This window comes from Corythoichthys intestinalis, chromosome 9, assembly GCF_030265065.1.
Source record: "Corythoichthys intestinalis isolate RoL2023-P3 chromosome 9, ASM3026506v1, whole genome shotgun sequence".
In the NCBI taxonomy this organism is placed as follows: Eukaryota; Metazoa; Chordata; class Actinopteri; order Syngnathiformes; family Syngnathidae; genus Corythoichthys; species Corythoichthys intestinalis.
Window position 1 is genome coordinate 26,469,825 of NC_080403.1, and position 19,587 is coordinate 26,489,411.

At 39.8% G+C, this 19,587-nt stretch overlaps 1 protein-coding gene across 2 annotated transcripts in view; it reads left to right on the forward strand.

The window, feature by feature from the left end:
• Window positions 1–1,318: 1,318 nt before the first annotated feature.
• Window positions 1,319–19,587, forward strand: part of rap1gapb (RAP1 GTPase activating protein b) — a 208,969-nt gene continuing 190,700 nt past the window's right edge. For both annotated transcript variants that reach the window (XM_057846171.1, XM_057846172.1), the window contains exon 1: window positions 1,319–1,491. The gene's annotated coding sequence lies outside the window, so the exon portion shown is untranslated. The remainder of the gene's footprint in view (window positions 1,492–19,587) is intronic.

Genomic DNA, 19,587 nt, shown 5'->3' on the forward strand with positions numbered 1-19,587 from the left:
CGGTGCCCCGGAGCGAGGTGCTGAAATTTCAGAACTGCTCAGGGGCACAACACTGTTGAACTTTCTGCCCCTTCACTGACTTATCTCCATTTGAGTAGTGGTGACAATATAGACGGTAAGTGGGTGCCAACTGCCAGACACAGCAAGATTTGTTTCACAGCAGCTCCATCTGGATGACAGACTGACAGGTTGACTGATCGACGAGCCAGACGGGTGGCCGATGAATTCACTGGAAGTCCAACTGAGTAACTAACTCCCCAACTAACTCTTTGATTGACAGGGAAACTTAGTGACGCACTGGCCAAACAATAAACAAAATGCAAGACCAAATGCCTGATGCACTGACTAAATTAGCAACCTAAGAAAGAAAACTCAATCGCTAAAGCCTAGTCTCGACCAGTCATTTTAAAGGTCTTGGTCTCATCTCTGTCTCTGACAGGCTAGGTTCCCGCACTCTGGATTTTCTGCCAAGAACTGTTATGACCACCATTGATCAATTCTTTATCTTCATTAATTCAATATATAACAACAAATACCTTCAATTATTGTGTTACTAATCTTCCACCACCTCTGCAAACGACTGATTTTTAAAATCTTGGCCGTTTCAGGTTCTCGGTTTATCTTGGTCTCAAGTCCAAAACATTTTTAGGCTCATCTTGGTTTCGGCGAATTCTGGTTTGGGGCAAGTCTTGATCACAGACAGTGTGCTCTAACACAACATTATAAAACATGAATTGTCAGCATGACTGATTGACGGATTTAAGTCTTACCAAGAAAACAACAAACTGCCTTTGCAACTGACTATATACTGATTGAGGGACTTACTCATTGACTTGCTGACTGACAAACTACCCAACTGACTCACTGATTTGCAGACTGAGTGAAAGCATGACTAACAAATGACTGACAGGATGACTGACTGGCCAAGCCAGTGACCAAATGCTTGACCAAACGACCTACTCGCTGTCATTTTGACAAACTGATCAACTAACTCACAAACGCTGCTCAACTCAAGTACAGTAATTACACTAAACAAACAGAAAACTAATGAAGTGACAACAAGCCTAGTTCTTAAATCTAAAAAAAAAAAAGTCTCCCTTAATCTTCCTGAAACTACCACTAACATTGTAAATCTACAGCGCCTATTCTCCCGAGATTGTGCCGTGTAATTAATGCACTGTCGTAAGGGGGTGGATGTCATTCCATGCTCACTGATCACATGGCACTCACATGACCATTTCTAAAAGGGGGTGGGGTTGGAGAGGGACCAGAGCATCGCAATCGGGCTGAGTAGCCGACCTGCAAGAGCATCCGCCCTCCTCCTCCTCCTGCACGCTGCAGCTCACGTTGGCGCTTTTCCCGCACTCTTCTTCCTCTCATCTCTACACAATCGCATCGCCTTCTCTTCTTCTACTACTCAAACCATTGTTTTGTTCCTTGTCGCTGTCGCTTAGCTGGGGGTATCCAGGCAGAGCATCTTCTATTTGCAAGGTAAAAGAAGATAACTTTTTCTCTTCTTTCTATGCTTTTTCTTTCCTCAAACGGAATGAAATCCACAAGCAAATTGTAAAATATAACTGCAAGACTACATTTTTTTTTTCACTTTCACTCTCAACTGAACTGAACTGCAGTTAGAAGCATGGTGCAGAGAATCATGTATAGTGTAACCTAATATTGTTATGAATGGAACAATGTTGTAGCCTTCATCTATCAACTTTTGGGGCGAATAATCCAAGCACACAATGGTGGTGCCACTTAATTATCAATATATCAATTCAGAGGAATATTAATGCACACTTTACTGGCGCCCTTGGGAAATTCAGTCCCCTCTTACTCTCGTCAATTTCTACTTCTATTGATTTATTTTCAATGCCTTGCAAAAGGGAACTTTGACAGAGGACAGTAACTATAATATGTTCTCCAACTTGCCATATTTTTTGCACCCATGAGGTCTTTGAGAATTTTCTATAGCTCATTGCTTGTGTATGTGTGTGTCTCTCAATGATGACATGCAGAGCCCTTTTTATGGTGTGTTTGTGTGTGTCTGGCCACCCCGCAGGCCACATGCAATTAATATGACCTTGCAGCGCACCAGGCAGTCTGGCCCCATCACCTTTCTTGAATGTCAAAGCTGCTGTCTTTTTCTTTGCAATAGTACACTTCTGACCAGACATTGAGTTTTTTGTGCACAATCCGTTGGCTACAGGGCTTGTAGTTTGCCATAGACTTGAACTTAAAGCAGTTTGTTATGATTTTGAATTAGTAAAAGGAAACAGTATTATCTCTATGAAATTTGTGAGATTGTTTTTATACAATCTTTAAGGGCCAAAGCAGATGTTTTCATCAAATAGTATACTGAAATAACATTTTTCTTGCCCCAAATTGACTTAGTCTGTGTAAAATCTGGGAATGCTGAGCTGCTACAATGCTGTTTCTTTTGTAAAGATGGCAACAAGTGGATGCAGTTGTGCTGTCTGTCATCAGGTGGAAATGCATTAAATTGTTTTGCCCAGTGTTGTTTTCGTCAACGATGACAATAATGAAAATATTTTGTCAACGAACAGTTTTTGATGACGTGTTGAAAACATGTCTTGGGAGATGCCAGTTGTCGTCTGATGACACTAGATCGAGATGAAAATTAGTCATAGTTTCCGTCATTAATTCACAGTAGTATGTCACAGTTTGATATGTTCTTATTGTATGTGTAGTTAGAACACATTTAGCAGTGTTTGGTTGTGTCACTCATGTGATGTGCTGCACCTCCCCCTGATCCCCCCGCCCCACACACAGGCTTAAGCGTGTGCCCATTCCAGGCTCCTTTTGTGAAACCTATGTGTCAGGTGCTGCTTGGTAAGTTTGTTTTCTTATCTTGGCTATGTCATGTTGCTTTAGCCTTTAAAGGTATGTTCTGAGTGATCATCACACACTAAACTAACATATTCAATACATTCAAGCTTCTTTGTGTGGCTTGAAAAGTGCTCTAGAAATAATATGTACCGTATTGGCCCGAATATAAGACGGCCCTGATGATAAGACGACCCCCTATTTTTCAAGACACAAGTTTGAAAAAAGACTTTTTGAACACCAAATTAATTTTTATACAGAAAATAATTACAGTACATCTGGAACAAATAATTATGACAATATATTTGAGAGAAAACGCATGTTATTTTGCCTCATTCAAATCTTAATATCTGAACATTTAAATATGTAAACTAAAGTGCAATCACATTCGTAAATGAGTGGCTTCTGGTTTTTGAAATGTAAATAAACCATTCTATTCTGATAAAACAACAAAATTGCAATAACTGCATTAACTATCTAAGTGAAGTTTAACTGTAACTGTAGTCTTGAAACAAATCTGAATAGGGAAAAATATTGCAAAAAATAATGCAAACTGGTTAAACTAGTAGCTGAGAGCTGTCATGACAGAACATCGCTTCAATGATATCAGGCGTCATCTAGCGTCGTGAATGGGTATAATGTCTAGACCGCGAAGACAAGACGATCCCCTCTTTTTCAATCTTATTTTAATGCAAAAAACCCCGTCTTATATTCGGTGGGCCTTCTATATATGATAATATATATTTATATTATGTAGCGTTGGCATAGCGTTCATGTTAGAATTAGCATTTAGCGTGGTAACCCGGTGTCTTCTTCAACTCTTGGAAAACATTTTACATATAGTTCCTGGCGTCCAGGTGAGTTTAATTAATTGCAAATAATGTACTGTTTTTCTGCTAAGTGTGTATTATTATCATTAAGATGTTGATGTCCTTGTATTATTTGAAATTTTTGGAAACCTTTTATTAATTAGGGCCACAGCTATCCATTATTTTAGTAGTCGATTAATCGATGAACAAGTTAGTTCAAATAATCGAGTAATCGGATAAGGAACAAAAAAAAAAAAAAAAAAAAAAAAAAACCTGAGCTGAGCCTCAAACAGTAGAAAAAAATGAATGAATGAGGATTTATGTACAACAAAAAACAAATGGCTAACTTACATAGCAAAAGTACACTAGCTTAAATGCTAAAAAATGCAAACTTTTTTTTTTTATTTTTAACAATGCTTTTAACATATGGTTCAGACACATATTCCCACAAAAACCGGCTAAATATACCTATAAACTAAATTACGAACGCATTAAAAAAAATTAGCTCAAACAAAAACTTTGCTTATGTTGGTCTTAACAGGGAGCAGCTGGATTCAGCCATGTGAAATGAGGCAGGCTAGAGGGCAGTGTATCTACCCAAATCAATAAAACTAAATGCAAACACTTTCAAAATAAACCATTACAACGCCACTTTAATTAAACGAATAAGCAGCAAAATTTAATTCAAATCTTTTATTTCAAATCGAATACTCGAGTTGCAGCACTATGTTATTTATTCATGGACTAAAACTTTTGAACTCTATAGACGATGTTTCTCAATGACCCTCAGTGTTTGACAGACATTGAGAAACATCGAGAATTGTTGACTAAAACTAGATGGGAACACATTTTGAAAAGACTAAAATTTGACTAAGACTAATAAGTATTTTCGTCCAAACGACTAAGACAAAGATTAAAATTAAAATGGCTGCCAAAAACAACCATGGTTTTACCTTTAACTATATGTTGCTGGCATAGATGGGTGGACTGCACATACATAACCGTTAGTGTTGTCACAGTTATTGCCTTGACTCTGGATATAAGTTAACTTTTAAAGGTAAAGTGATTATTTTTGATAATTAAAAAAATATGGACATCACATTACAAATACATTGCATGGTCAGGAGAATGGTGGCTATGTGTAAATCAAAAATAAGTTACATTTTAGCATCTGCATTGGTAAAATTTAAAAGTTTTTTTTTTTTTTTTTTTTAAATTATTTTTCACAATAAAAATTAAAGTTTTTGCAATGACCATTCGCTGCCAGCATCTTTCAATCAAAATGGATAGGACGTCAAGCACTGTCAATGGCAGCCAATGAGTTAAATAAGGGCCAAAGAGAGGATATAAACTTTAATTTTGACAGCACTAACATCAAATATATATTGTTTACATACTGTACCTATAAATATTGTCTCTGTGGTCTACAATGGGCAGAAAAAGGAATGTGATGACCTAGAGCTGGGCGGTAAACCGAAAATTTACCGTCACCGAAATTCTTCACGATGACCGACGTAATTCTGACCATGTCGGTAAATTCGGTAAATTAATAAAACAAGAAAATAGTCTTTTCATCCCGCTTTGACTCTGTGTTGTTCGTCTATGCTCATTCCCCTTTAAGAAAGCAGTGAATGTACTTACGTAGGGAGTCACGTGATCATCAGGAAGCCAATCAAACAGAAGCCCGGTAAGCTAACGCTAGCAGCTAATGCTACAAGCAAAACGTGATGGAGTGTGGCTTAAGGGAGGTTCGCCAAACTTTCACCCGACATTTAATAGACTCTTGGTGGCATCCAGACGGGCTTTCACCAGCTGTCCTCCCTTGTTCTCACAATTTCCGGAGATGGTGCTTTCAGTGCTTTCTACCGGTAGCCAGGCCACAGGCTAACGCTAGCCGCTAACGCTAGCGGCCGCTAGCGGCTAACGCTACAAATGAACGTGATGGAGTCGGATAGCGGCTCTAACCTTGTCGAAACGGCTGAATTTAATGAGTGGATTGGGCATGGACTGCATCTAGCAATTACTATGTCGCGTTATTTTGTATCTGACTGTGTGTGATTTCTCTGATAGCTTTTGTGATGGTAAAGCATTCAGCATAAAGCACAAATGGCCCCAGCTATTTTTCTGTATGTGTTTAATTCTGTGTCATTATTGCTATCATAAAATCTTAAGTGTTTCATTTGCAGAAGATCAATATAGCTTTAATGTGTGTCTGTCTGTCTGTCTGTCTGTTTGGGGGTTCATGTATGTGTGCATTTATTTAAAAATGTACTGGGGGGGGGGGAGACCCTGAAACCATAAAGTAAACACTTGTATTGAATAATTATGTCACAGCAGCCATTAACAATAAATTGTCTTTTTGAAGTGTACTGTTCGAGCTGCAAGTCATTTGTGTTACAATGACATGTTTGCACAGGCATATCGATTTTGACAATGTACATTGTTCAAGCCATACACTCTGTTATAAATGCTCATACTTGAATTCTTATTGTTTACAATTCATTTGTATAAACCTAATGTCTAGACTGCATGTACATTTGTTAAATATATCAAATTGAATGCTGGTAACTAAATCAACAAGAAACTGTTAATCTGTATTTCATGCATTGATTCAGATTTTCAAATTATATAACAGTCCGCTTGGACGACTTTATCGTCATTTATCGTTATCGAGATAAATCTGCTCCATTTATCGTGATACATGTTTAAGGCCATATCGCCCACCCCTATGATGACCTTAAAAGTGCCTTTAAAGTGGCTTTTAAAATGAGTTTTAATGCTAGACTGGCTGTGTGTGGGTGACCAAAAAGATTTATCGAAAGGGCAATACCAACCACCCATGTGATTCCAGGAATGTAGTTACTTTGATTTGAGTTAACTTTATTGTAGCTCAAACGAACAATTTCATGAATTTAAATATGCTTAGTTGCTATTCAGTGTCTGCTATTTTGTTTATAGGTGACTGGATTTGACATTTCTTTGCACCGCAATGCACACTAGTTGCTGCTTAATGATCCAAAAAAAGGGCTGGACAAAGTGATAATCTACTCAATGCGGGACAGCATGTGAGGACATTTTTTTATGTGTGTGTGTGCGGAAAGCATTAACACAATGTTTGGACATTTGCTGTCGGATAATGTGAACGTCTCTGAATGGGAGTCTGTTTTCGTGACCTGTGAGTGACCTTCTGCTATGTTCAGGAAACGCACGTGCACACACACTGTTCACGGACAGAAAATTGTCTTGACTATGTCAGCTGACATTTACTTCCTAGACTGTGAAAACTAGAATTTGCCTAGAGGTCATAGATTGGGACAATTTGTTACTATGGGTTGATGACATAATGGTGTTTTGGGTTCAAACCATCAAGGGTCTTGGTTTAGTCACGTGACATCCCCGTCGGAGCCAGTGTGAAGTCAATTTTATTTGACAGCAGAGGGCGGTGTTCAACAAAATGGGGGCTCCTTGTGATTAATGTAAATTAAAGAATGTACAGTATTTGTTTATTTAATATCACACAGACAAAATATTTACTTTACTTGAAAAAAAAGGGATTAGGTCCAAAAATAGTGCCTGTACAGTGAAGCCTGAGTTATACTTCCGCGTCAGACCTACGCCGTCAAGGAAGAATCGAGTTACGACCCTACGCCGTAGCCTGACGCGCACCTTTCGATTTTTGTAACCTTCGTGTCGCGTAGACGCGTATGACGTAGCGAAAACGGACTGTGATTGGTCCGCTCAGACTGTTGTTTCCGGTTTACCGCGAAAACACCGCCATTGTACAATAGAATCAAACATTGTTTTCTACACGCAAAAATGGACCAAGCCGACGGGAGTATCATCGAAGAGCAAGTCTCGTCAAGAAATTATTATTGTGATTGCCAAATGGCAAGGTCGGCGGTCGAAAAAATAAATAAATGGAAGAACCACCGAGACGTGGGTGGTCGGAATCGAGTGGCCACACGAAGCGGTGACCCAGTCGGCCAAAAACTGCCAACTTTTTATCACTTTATGTCGTATTTTTGGTTGGTGCACTTCATAATTTACTGTGTACATATGTTTCAAGTATATGAAGAATAAAGCACAGATTTGGTGTCAAAAGAGTTGTTTTGATCTTTAATTTTCAATAACAGACAGTTCACACACACACAATACATCATCACTGATTGAGAGTGCCTCGGTGCTTTTTATGATAACCTTAAAATCAAGCCTCCCAACGCAGTTTGGGAAGTTCCCTAGACGCCAGAAATCTGCTATGGCTTCCCACTGGCTGGTTGTAGGACACGGCAAACAAATCAGGCTGGAGGGCTTTGCAGACCTTGAACGCAGTGCTCGACGCCAGTTTGAAGCTAGCCGCCACAGCTAGCTCTCTCCACCCGAGTCTAAAACTCTCTGTGCGGCATCAAAAGTCGGCCAGACCGCCTCGAAACCGTCTTCTGCGTCGCCTGCCCGTCAACATTTGTATGTTCCATATTTATTCAGTGTTGATGAGCAGAATATTTACTTTCAAGAGTTCCATCTTGCATTGTTTATTTTTTCTCCGACTAGCGGAAGTAAAAAAGCATGCCCCAAAACCGTACAAACATAACGCCACATCCCTCTAGTGGCTTGGCGGTGAATTACAGAGCAACGCGTTCCCTCACCGCAGAACTATCGAATGTCGAATGACGCCGTAGTCGCTACGCCGTCACCGCAACGCGGGAGTATAACTCAGGCTTGACACCCAGCTCCTGGAATGGATGATTTCCTTATCTATTTCTGGCAGATCACATCAACTTCGAAGCACAACTATATGACTTGCTGATCAACAGCTAATGTTGGCTTAACTCTTGCAACATAACACTGACATGACACCAGTCCTGTCACGGTAGCTGTACAAGTGTCATGCACAAAGATTTGTCTGCTGTGCTGTAGAGCTGACGACAGGTATTACGAGTTAAGTGTTTTCCAGAGGAGAAAAGTCTTTCCTAAAATGACATTGAGCTTTAGCTTGATGCTCTGGCCCCCTATCGGAGAGAGAGAAGGCAAATATTCCCTTTGCCACCTCAGTGATCCATGAAATGACTTTTGGAAAAGCGACATGGAGCTCACTGTGCTCCTTCTCAAATTCACATTTTTTTGGCATAGATTCTCCCCTTTAAAGTCATCGGCTGCCATTGACGGCACCAGACTTCCAATCCTGGGAATTGACTGGGAGAACATGGAAGCGAGTGATCGTCGAGCAGCGTCAGTGTCAAGATGACGTCTATTATTTTCAAGTTAACCCTTTCGGACCTAAGCACGCTGCTGAAGGACATGACGTGTTCGCGTCTCTAAAGCAATGAATACACTGAACTTAGTTCCTATCGCCCCTTCTAGGAGATGATTGGATGAAACTTTACCCATCGAAATCAAATCATGAGGTTTGGCATGCCCTCTTTGCTATTTTTGGCTCTTTGCAAATGGCTGACCAAACGCAACTTCTAAAAAGATAACGTAAAGTGCTCATTTCTCATTAAAACACTTTAACATTAAAGGGGAAGTTCAGAATTTTGTTTACATCAGGCTTAATCTTTGAGTTACTGTAACTAAGGTTTAATTAGTCGGTGTGGTAATTCCATGTGGTTTGTTAGTTATTTTTTAGTTTCAGGGCTAAGCTAGAGCGAGTCAATTGGCCTGATTTAGCATGCCAATAAAAAACAACAAATGCACGCATGAAAATCTTCGATGACCCATGCAATCAATAGTGTTGGCTATGTTTTCGGGATAAAGTTATAAAACATACCTTTGCATGTCAATAATTGCAGTATGAACCAGGGGTCGCGTTAACCGAATATTTTCCGTCTTTGACCGGTTTTTTAAAACGGTGACGGAAAAAACTGAAGTCCATCTGTCATTTTGACAGGTTGCAATTCACACCCCACACCACAGGGTGGCGAGTTAGCATATTAATTAGCTATTTTCTCTTGATGCATGACGTCGTTGGCCTTACTTGGAAAAATGTCAAGGCAACTGAGTGTCCGAAGTTTCTTCAAAAAGCCCCAAAACGACGATGGTGTTGATAAAAGAGGTGAAAAAATAGGGACTGCACAAGCGGGCATGCAATTCAAGTCCATGCGCACCAGGAGGAAGGTGTGAGACTGCGTTCAGGCCACAGCAGGTGAACTGTTAATTTCATTGTTCCATATGTAGCCTACCTACTGGGGCCACAGTCAGCTGTTTTTGTCACTGTGGAGAAAAAGTTACATATTCATCTGCTTGATGTGTGATGGCACGGAGTGGATTCTCTGTTAAGCTTGTTCGGACAGAATATTAATTAATAAATGAATGAAAACTAAATACTATTGAAAATGTCATTATTATCATTTTAAAAATTTAAGTGACGGGTAAAAATAGTTTATGACCGGATTTTTATGACCCTGTCAGTCAAAATGACAGACAACGAAAAAGTCTAGTGCAACCTCTGGTATGAACAGCAACATTTGTAATCCAACAGCTCTGCAGAGGAGCAGATCAGAGGGATATCACATTGTTTTTTTTTATCACCGCTGATTTTTTTTTTACGTCGCACTCAGCAGCAAGTAACCACTTTATATTGTTCATCATTCTTCATAGGGAATTTGTGGAAACTTTGCCTTGCCCATTTCTTCTGTCTGTTTCCACAGCCTCTATTTTGCCATGTTGCTGGCCATCAGTTAACTCAGCAGACTGATGCTGCATTCAAGGAAGGTAGAAGGTCAGAGATTCCAACATCCGATCTGGAAAAATATTATTGGAACGCCTCAACTATTTGATCGCTTACGAGAAGGCAGGTTTGCTGGAGATCAAAATGTCCTTTGATGGCCAAAAAAAAAAAAAAAAAAAACGCTTGTCACGAACAGTCATCTTTGCTGTTTACATTCGCTTGGAACGCTTGTATTTGAGGTTGCAACTGTTAACATCCGAGTGGGATAAGTCCGACTTCCCGCCTCTAAAAAAAAAAATAGTCCTGCAGAATGAAATGAATTACGGCAGTTTGGTGTGACAATGTTTTGGCCACATGGGTGTTTTGGATCAATGATCTACACTTTGAATTTATTTGAATATGTTAGATCTGCTCGTAGATCTGTATCGTTTTTTTAATGGCATGCCTGGAAAGGACCATTGACCCACGCTAACTTCGCCACTCCGGAGCCCTGGAAGTAACAAATAACTTACAAACTGCATGGAATTTGTTGAAATCAACTCCACCAAATGATTAAACCACCGCTAATTCAAAGATTAAGCATAATGTCAAAAATTCAAAACTTCCGCTTTAACATTAAAAATAACCAATAAAAGTATTAAATGTCCCCGACCAAAAAGCTGCACAGAATCAGCGCAGATTTTTTTTTTTTTGCCCAGCAGAAAAAAATGTAGGGCTTAAGGGGTAAATGTGAAACACCAAACAAATTTTAATGCCAGACAAAAATAACCAAAGTAAACGTAAAATTCAATTTTTAAATGGGTGTATTATTATTTATTTATTTAGGAGAGTTACAAGACTAACAACAAAAATATAGATTTCTACCACTCTGACAGCCACTCATCCCTGTAATGGCACACACCTCCACTTAATTGATGCTAATGACACGTGCGGATTTGGCTCGCACTTTAGTCGAGCAGCTGTGCGCATCTGCTCCGCCCCCGAAGAGACGCAACGGGGTTGACTGTCATCACAAATCACCACCTTTTTAAGCCTGCTTGGCAGCCTTCTGCCATCACACACGAATGTTTTTTTTTTCCGCCCCCATTTCTCTGCAAATTCATAGTTTGGATTTATTTTATCTTTCCCCAATGATTATAACTGTCATGACTTCCTAACTTTTTTTATTCAATCAATTCTGGGGGTCTCGCTAAGTGAAGGGTGGCCTAATGCTTTGTGATGGAATAAGAGAGCAAACAAGGGGCTGAATATGAATGGAATGAATATTTCATGCTGGCTGCAGAGCTGTGCTATAGTGCAATAATCAGGCAGACGAGTTCCATTTAAGGAGCAATGCTAAAGGAGAATGGCGCCGTGCCAAGGGCTGATATATATTGCTAAGTAGAGTGGAACCAGAAAAAAAAATCATTGAAAAAAAAAACAAAAAAAAAACAGGCAATGTCTTCATTTGAAAATGGGTATATTGAAGTGGAATAAAAGTACAAAGAGAAGTTAAACACTGTACCTGCGACGAACAGTGAAAAATCGAGTCATTGATGCTCTCCCAAAATGGTTTATAATAATTGCCTAAATATCTAAGAAGACTGTGCTAAATTTGATGCAAAAGTAATTTGTAATAGTCAACAACAACAACAAAAAATTGGTGGTTGTAGCCAAAACTACTTGTAGTTAGACAAAATAAATGTGTCACTTGAGTGACATATTTCGACGACAAGTAATAGTTTTAACACAGGGGCGAAACTTAGGGGGTGCTGGGGTGTAACTGCACCTGGGCCCGGGCCTATAAAGGGCCCGGTTTGAGGGCGTAAAGTGGGCGTGGTGGGGCAAGGGGAGTCAAACAGAAAGGCAAGATGATGTGTGGAGCTGTACTATAGTGTTAAAATACAGTGAAGAGCAGAATTATTTGCGTCTCTTGTGAGTGAAGGAATTCGGCCCCCCGGCCAAGCCACGGAAACAGCGACAGCCGAACGAAATGGTGTTCCGCTGGTACCGCTCCCGCAAGTCGGCCGGGAGAGGCCAATCCCGCGTGTTCACCCCGGTGTTAACTCTTTATACTGACTCCATTTTGAACGGTTTATAGAAGGCCCACCGAAAACAAGTTGACAATTGTCGTCGACAATGGTCAAAAACAAGGCAAAAACAGACGACGGAGAGACAATGCTGGATCCAGGGCAAAACAACGGCTACATAGAAATGTTCCCGAGAAGCGACAGTTGTTATCTAAATAATCAGTCTTTTGAAAGCGCTCGCAGGGGTAGGCTGTGGGCAGGGAGAAGGGTGTGAAGAAGGAAGAAAAAGGGTGTGTGTGGGATTATTATCTTTTGTTGATTGGACAGGAGGATTTGGAAGTTACCATTGTCTGGACAACGAAGATGTAGATTGTGCCTCCTCAGCGTCCTTGGAGTCTTGTCAGTTGTGTTATCAGTTGGATATCGGGCGTTCTCCGATGCTACTTGTTTTAGGACAGAACGCCCTGCTCTTTGTCCTGGAGTGCCCGGGAGAACTGATTGCGGGAGTTGGTGCGTCAATCTTGCTCATGATGCACGTTGGGCTTTTATGATAAAATGGCGTTGTGTATCTTTTATGCCCTCTATTCCGCTTCTTTTCATTAAACTATTGTATAAGTGCTATTTATTTTATATTAGGTGTGTTAGAGTAATACAAACAGTCCTATAGTAAATATGAGAAACGATACTATTCCCTGATTGATTATATTAAGTGTGTTAGAGTAATGCAAACAGTTATATGGTGTGTACGAGAAAGGTGACAATTCCCTTCATGATTTTGCAAGTTCACCCACTTAGAAAATAGGAAAAGGTCTGAAATTTCAATGATAGATGATTTTGCAAGTTCACCCACTTAGAAAATAGGTAGAGGTCTGAAATTTCAATCATAGATGCATTTCATTTCATAGAGACATAATCTAAAAAAAAATCCAGAAATTACATTGTATGATTTTTAAATAATTTATTTGTAAATTACTGGGGTTCACAAGTATTTGCACCCTTAAGAATCAGCAATAAGTAGCTCCACAAAGCTGGAAAATGCTGTTGTACAATTGGAAAACAGCTTGGTGAGAATAAATCAACAGTTGCAGCAATTGTTTGAAAATGGAAAAGGCTAAACATAACTCATAACCTACCTCGGACTGGGGCTCCATGTACAATCTCTCCTTGAGGGAATCACTCATGATGAAAAAAAGTGAGGGCTGAGCCTAGAACTACACGACAGGAGCTGGTCAATGACCTGAAGAGAGCTAGATTAACAGTTTCAAAGGTGTCTGTCAGTACAGTACAGTGCAATGGTTTAAAATCATGCATTGCTCAGAAGCTTCGCCTGTTGAAGCCAGTACATGTATATGCAGGCCCGTCTGAACTTTGCCAGGGACCATCTGAATGATGCAGAGGGGTCATGGGAGACAGTCATATGGTAGAGATGAGACCAAAGTAGAACTTTTTGGTGCAGGCTTTACTCGTCGTGTGTGGAGGAAAAAGAAGGATGAGTACAATCCCAAGACCACCATCCCCACTGTGAAGTATGTGGGTTGAAACCTCATACTTTTGGGCTGCTTTTCGGCAAAGGGGACAGGATGACTGTACTGTATAAAGCAGAGGATGAATGGTCAAATGTATCGTCAGATTTTGAGCCACAACCTCCTTCCCTCAGTCAGAGGCTTGAAGATGAGTCGTGGCTGGATCTTCCAACATGACAATGAAAAAAAAGCCTATCAAGGTTCTGGAGTGGCCTAGCCAGTCCCCAGACCTCAATCCAGTAGAAAATCTTTGCATGGAGCTAAAATTTTGTGTCTCTCAACAACAGTCCCAAAACCTGACAGATCTAGAGAAGATTTGTGTAGAGGAATATGTGAAAACCTAGTGAAGAACTACAGAAAGCGTCTGACCTCTCTAATTGCAAACAAAGGCTATTGCACTAAATATTAGCACTGATTTTCTCAGGGGTACAAATACTTATGAACCCCAGTAAATTACAAATAAATTATTGAAAAATCATACAATGTGAGTTTTGGATTTTTTAAAATAAATTATGTCTGTATATGTGGAAATGCATTTATGACTGAAATTTCAGACCTCTACCTATTTTCTAAGTGCATGAACTTGCAATATCGAAAGGGGTGCAAATACTTCAGCTCCTCACTATATATCTGCCAGACAGGTTGTCTGGAGGGGGGCCCGCAAAAAATTCCCACTTGAACATACCCCCTCACCCCAGATGACCGTCTTGAGGGTCCCACGAAAATATGTCCATTAGCACCCCTCCGTTGGACGAGCCACTCGGGGGTCCCGTTTATGCTCATTGCACCAAGGTCTTTTTCACATTTGTTCCGCCACTGTTTCTGTAGATCTGTTTTCTACAAATACAAGTCATTTTTGCTACAAATACAATTTCTGATACAAGTTATATGTTTTACAACTACAAATTACTTTAGTGCTAATTTACCTCTATAAGGTTATTTTTCTACTTGTAAAATTTTTTGTTTTCACAAATACAAGTTACTCTCGCATCAAATTTATCGCTTTACAAGTCAGTTTTGTTCCATTAGTGAAGAAGAAAATGTTTTCCCCCAAACTCCAAAATTATATTATTCGCTGCCATTGACGGTGTAGGATGTTCAATCTGTTGTTCATAATGGATTGAACATCTATTTCTGCCAATAGCAGTGTATGAGTTAAGAATTTGTTGTCTTCTCTTATGTTGCATTTTGTCTTCCTACTTCTTATGCCAGCGATTTTAATTTGTTTGTTTGTTTTTTTCCAACCAAGGCTCTATTTTCATGCCCAATGCAATGCTCAACAGACGCAATGAGGCTCCTCTCATTCCCTTTAAATGTGGTTCATTAAAATGTCGCAGGGTGAAATTCATCAATTAGACATCAGCAATGGAAATAGAAGGAAACCTATAGAAACTTGTTCAGATAAATGGGAAGCTGCTTTTAAATGTGCAAAAGTAGCACAGCGAAGTGAAGAGTGAACAAATAATTTCGAGAACTGTACCAACATGACCCAGAATAACTGTAATTTAAGTCAGTGATGGATGTTTACCTCTGCTGTTTGGTATTCCGCCGTGTTCTCAAACATCCCTTTTGATAAAAAAATGTCTTCCAAGTGCACCTCCAGGCCAGGCTTATTATTCCTCGCTTACACTGCTGCCGAGGCACTTTAATGAATCCTCTGCTCTCTTCTTTGCACGTCTTCTTCACCACCAACATGCGGTTTGGCGGTCATGTCGCTTGTTTCCTTCCCAAGAATCCATTATCCTCCACGTCGTCAACTCGACACAGACAGAGCACCTTCTTAGAAATTCCTCCTCTTTCATTCCATTCTGCGACAACATTATGCACAACATTATCAAATGTTGGAAAGGAACATGGGCGACTTGGAAAGCAGGTTATATTCCCGTTGCGAGGCCCTGCAGATAAATTGGAATTCAGTGTGTTAGCCAGTGGCTCAGTGGAGCACTAATGATCTGCTGCACAACTTTTATTACATGAATGCATCATGCATACAGTATTTGGAGGTACTGTGATCACTAGAGCTATCATTTTTCATGTTTGATGGTGATGTACTAAAGACAAGATGAAACCTCTGCTAACCTAACATGACTCCCCATCAATTGTTTCTCTCAAGTATTAAGTAAGTATATCTTGCATCATATTTGAAACATGTTTTTTTTTATATATACATTAGGGGTGTAACGGTACACAATAATCTCGGTTCGGTACGTACCTCGGTTTTGAGGTCACGGTTCGGTTCATTTTCGGTACAGTAAGAAAACAAAATGGAAAATATAAATGTGCTCGTTGTTTATGACACACCTCTGGGCTTTCAACAATAGGAACATTAGCCTATACAAAGCTAGAATTCTGCTCAAAAAGTAGCGGGTATTTAAAGATAATCCAACAACAAATTGACTTTCAGAACCCGCGTATTGGTCAGCTTTCTTTCTGAAAGAAAGAAGAAAAAAGAAGTCCTGTGCTAAAGAGAAAAGCAATCCCAATTACAAAGATTTTAACATGTATTTTTCAAATGAAATGCCTCAATGAATCATTTTTTCCCCTTATGAACGGTTTTCAAAAGCTTTATTGGTGGATTTTCTCAAGTTAAAGCGCCACACAGAAATTAATAAATTTAATTGTGTAAGCAGGATCTGTGTGTTATTCTTATTATTTGATTACAGGTGTTTCAGCTCATTTCAATTTATTTTATTTAAATGGGCTATTATTTATTCTATTATGTGTTTATATTTTACAAATGTGATGTAGTATCATTATATTGTATATTTTATGTTATATAACTTTAGCTCCTATGTGAATATTAGTTCCGGCTTGTTTTGTTGTGGTAGGATGGTTTTGTATTGAACACGGGGCTGTGTTGGTTATTATTATTAAAGATGCACCGATACCGATACTAGTATCGGCAGGGGGCGCCGATCCCGCCCAAAATGGTGGTATCGGTATCGGCGAGTACCAACAAAGACGGCGCCGATACCATTTACCGGTCCATTATTATAACATTTGACCGCAGCCTTTTTTTTTTTCTCCTGGCGCTCACTAAACTTTGTCTCTGTGTTGTGTGATGACACGTGAACACCAAACAGCTACCGCTATTGGCCTGCTCCAGACCAATGAGAACGGGCCAATAGCCACTTCTGACCAATGACATGGCCGACATGGCGGCGGTCGGGAAATATTTCAAAATAGAAATCTCGTCAATTAAAATCAATGGCTGCGTGCAAGATTTGCGGCCTGAAAGTTTCGAGATGTGGAGTTAAATCGGCCAGTTTCAATACCTCGAACCTGATAAAACATGTGAAGATGAAACGTGAACGAACACAACGAGTTTGAGCCTGCAAGAGCAGGACTGCTATCCAGAGGAAGGACGCTGGACAGGTGCAACAATCTCTGGTCAGTTCACTACGTCTACTTTACTTTTATTGTCTTTTACTGAAAGAAATGCTGCAGTAATTTGGGAACTGTTTCCAAAGTAGGGTTGCCACCTTTCAGAAATAGAAATAAGGGACCCCCCCCCTCCCTCCCGAAAAAAGGAGGCTAATAGAGAGACGGGATGCTGTGGTCAATTATTATTACTTATAATTGTTAGCGTCCGCAAATGTGGAAACAAGGTTGGACCTCGAAGCGGACAAAAAGCGGGGGATAAGTACAAGGGTTTAATGATTGCAAACAAAAAATAACACGCGATCGCGGGATAGTAGAAATAACAAAAGGAGTCCGTGACAGCAGGTCGACGGACCTCAATACTACAAACTCGAAGGTTAACTAAGACGATAGGCAGCGAGCCAAAAAGCCAAAATAAAAACACTCAAATACCTGCACAGGGTAGAGGTTACAAACGAGTGCAGCACACTAACAGAAAAAACCCAATGCAGGGGCGTAACAAGCAAATGTAGCGAGACTGTCAAATGGCGATCAGCAAAGCAAATATTTCGGCAGCCTTCTCTGAGCTCACCCGTGCTTAAATGCTGTGTTGATGAGCCCGCATTGGATTCAGGTGCAACGTCAGGAACTAACAGCCCAGCAACAAAACACAATCTAACCAGCAGCAGAATGTGACAATAATTTCATGAAAGTTGCACTGTTTGGCCTTTGAGAGGTTTAAAAAAAGTTTACTCAGTTCATTCAGAGTTTATTATTATGAACTTATTTTTACTTTCTTACTGTTGGGCTAGTATTATACTTTGTACTAGTCTTTTTCCTATTTTGCAAAGGTAAGCAACAGCCTGACAAAGCCTTGATAGCAATGAAATCACATCCAATCTTTGGGGAAAAAAAAAGAAAAAAAGAAAAAAATATATATATATATATATAATCGGGGTGGTATCGGTATGGTATCGGTATCGGCCGATACTGCACAGCCAGGTATCGGTATTGGGGCCAAAAAATGGTATCGTGCAACACTAATTATTATAGCAGAGAAGACAGCAGTAAATCAACCAAGACAAGTCAACTGTGCCCCGATCTACCACTCAAGAGATCTGATGGACTCAAAACGTGGGTTACGATTGCATATTAGTTTGAAAATCGACCGGATCCATCGTATTTTTACACGAGTGACTTCTGGTCTGCCCGATCCTAGCTACCGGTAGTAGTATTGACGCAGGAGGGTCGCGTCAAATAATAAACTCTGGTGTTTTTTTTCGCGTGCGTCGTGTTGAGCCGCTTCTGGGATGCGTCTAACACGCGGCCGCACTGCAGCTGGTGTGCATTGGCTGATTTCTGCATTCTCGCGGCAGCCATGTTGTCGTTTCTGGGTTATACTGTCCTACCGTGTTGGTCCTCATTACAGTAGAGAAGACGGAGTAAATATAATCTACACAAAAGAAACTGTAACCCGATCGACTCACAGCCTCGAAAAGTAAGGGTTACATTATGTCAGAAACTCGTTCGGTACGCCTCCATTCCGAACCGAGCACCACGTACTGAAACGGTTCAATACAAATACATGTACCGTTACACCCTAATATACATATATTTTTTATATACAGAGTGGATCTATTGGTACAAATGTGTCAGCAGTCACAGCATTCATTCATGCACCAAATCGCTGGAATTCTTTTCTCTTTTTGCTGTAGTCCATTAAAAATGTATAGGATTTTTCATGTTGAGTAATGACATTTTAGACTCCCAGAGTGCTGAAAAGGACATGACATAGATAATCTAGTTCGATAGATAATAAGAAAAAAATTACTCTTGCACATCACTGTGTTTGAGTCAAATGTTATTGAATGCAAGCACTGAATGTGATGGCAGCAATAAAAATAAACAGGATGTTACAATCAGAGGAAATGTTCTTTGTGCCTTTAATCTGCATTTCTCGATTAAAACATGAAGTCACAGGGGGGATTTAAAAACATTAACATTCCAAGCGGGAGTCTGTATGGGACTTCACATGAGGGACGTGGATTATCTGATGGGTTGCTATTTTGGCAATAATTTGCATATTTTGAAACCTTGTTTAAAGATGAATTGGCATGCAAGAACGTGACTAATAAGATTTCAAATAATTTATAGACTCTATTAAATCAATTTGGCAAAACAAAAATCATCATAGCTGTAAAGAGAAAGTCGCTGTCTTCCAAGGTTCAATATTAGGTCCAATGTTGTTAATTGAAGTCAAATATGTATTGTAAAATCTAACTAAATATAACAATGAATTCATGCATACCAGAGAGTTATAGGATTGTAGAACAAACTTGAATTTCGGGCCTATAATTTTCCATCTCACAAATGGATGG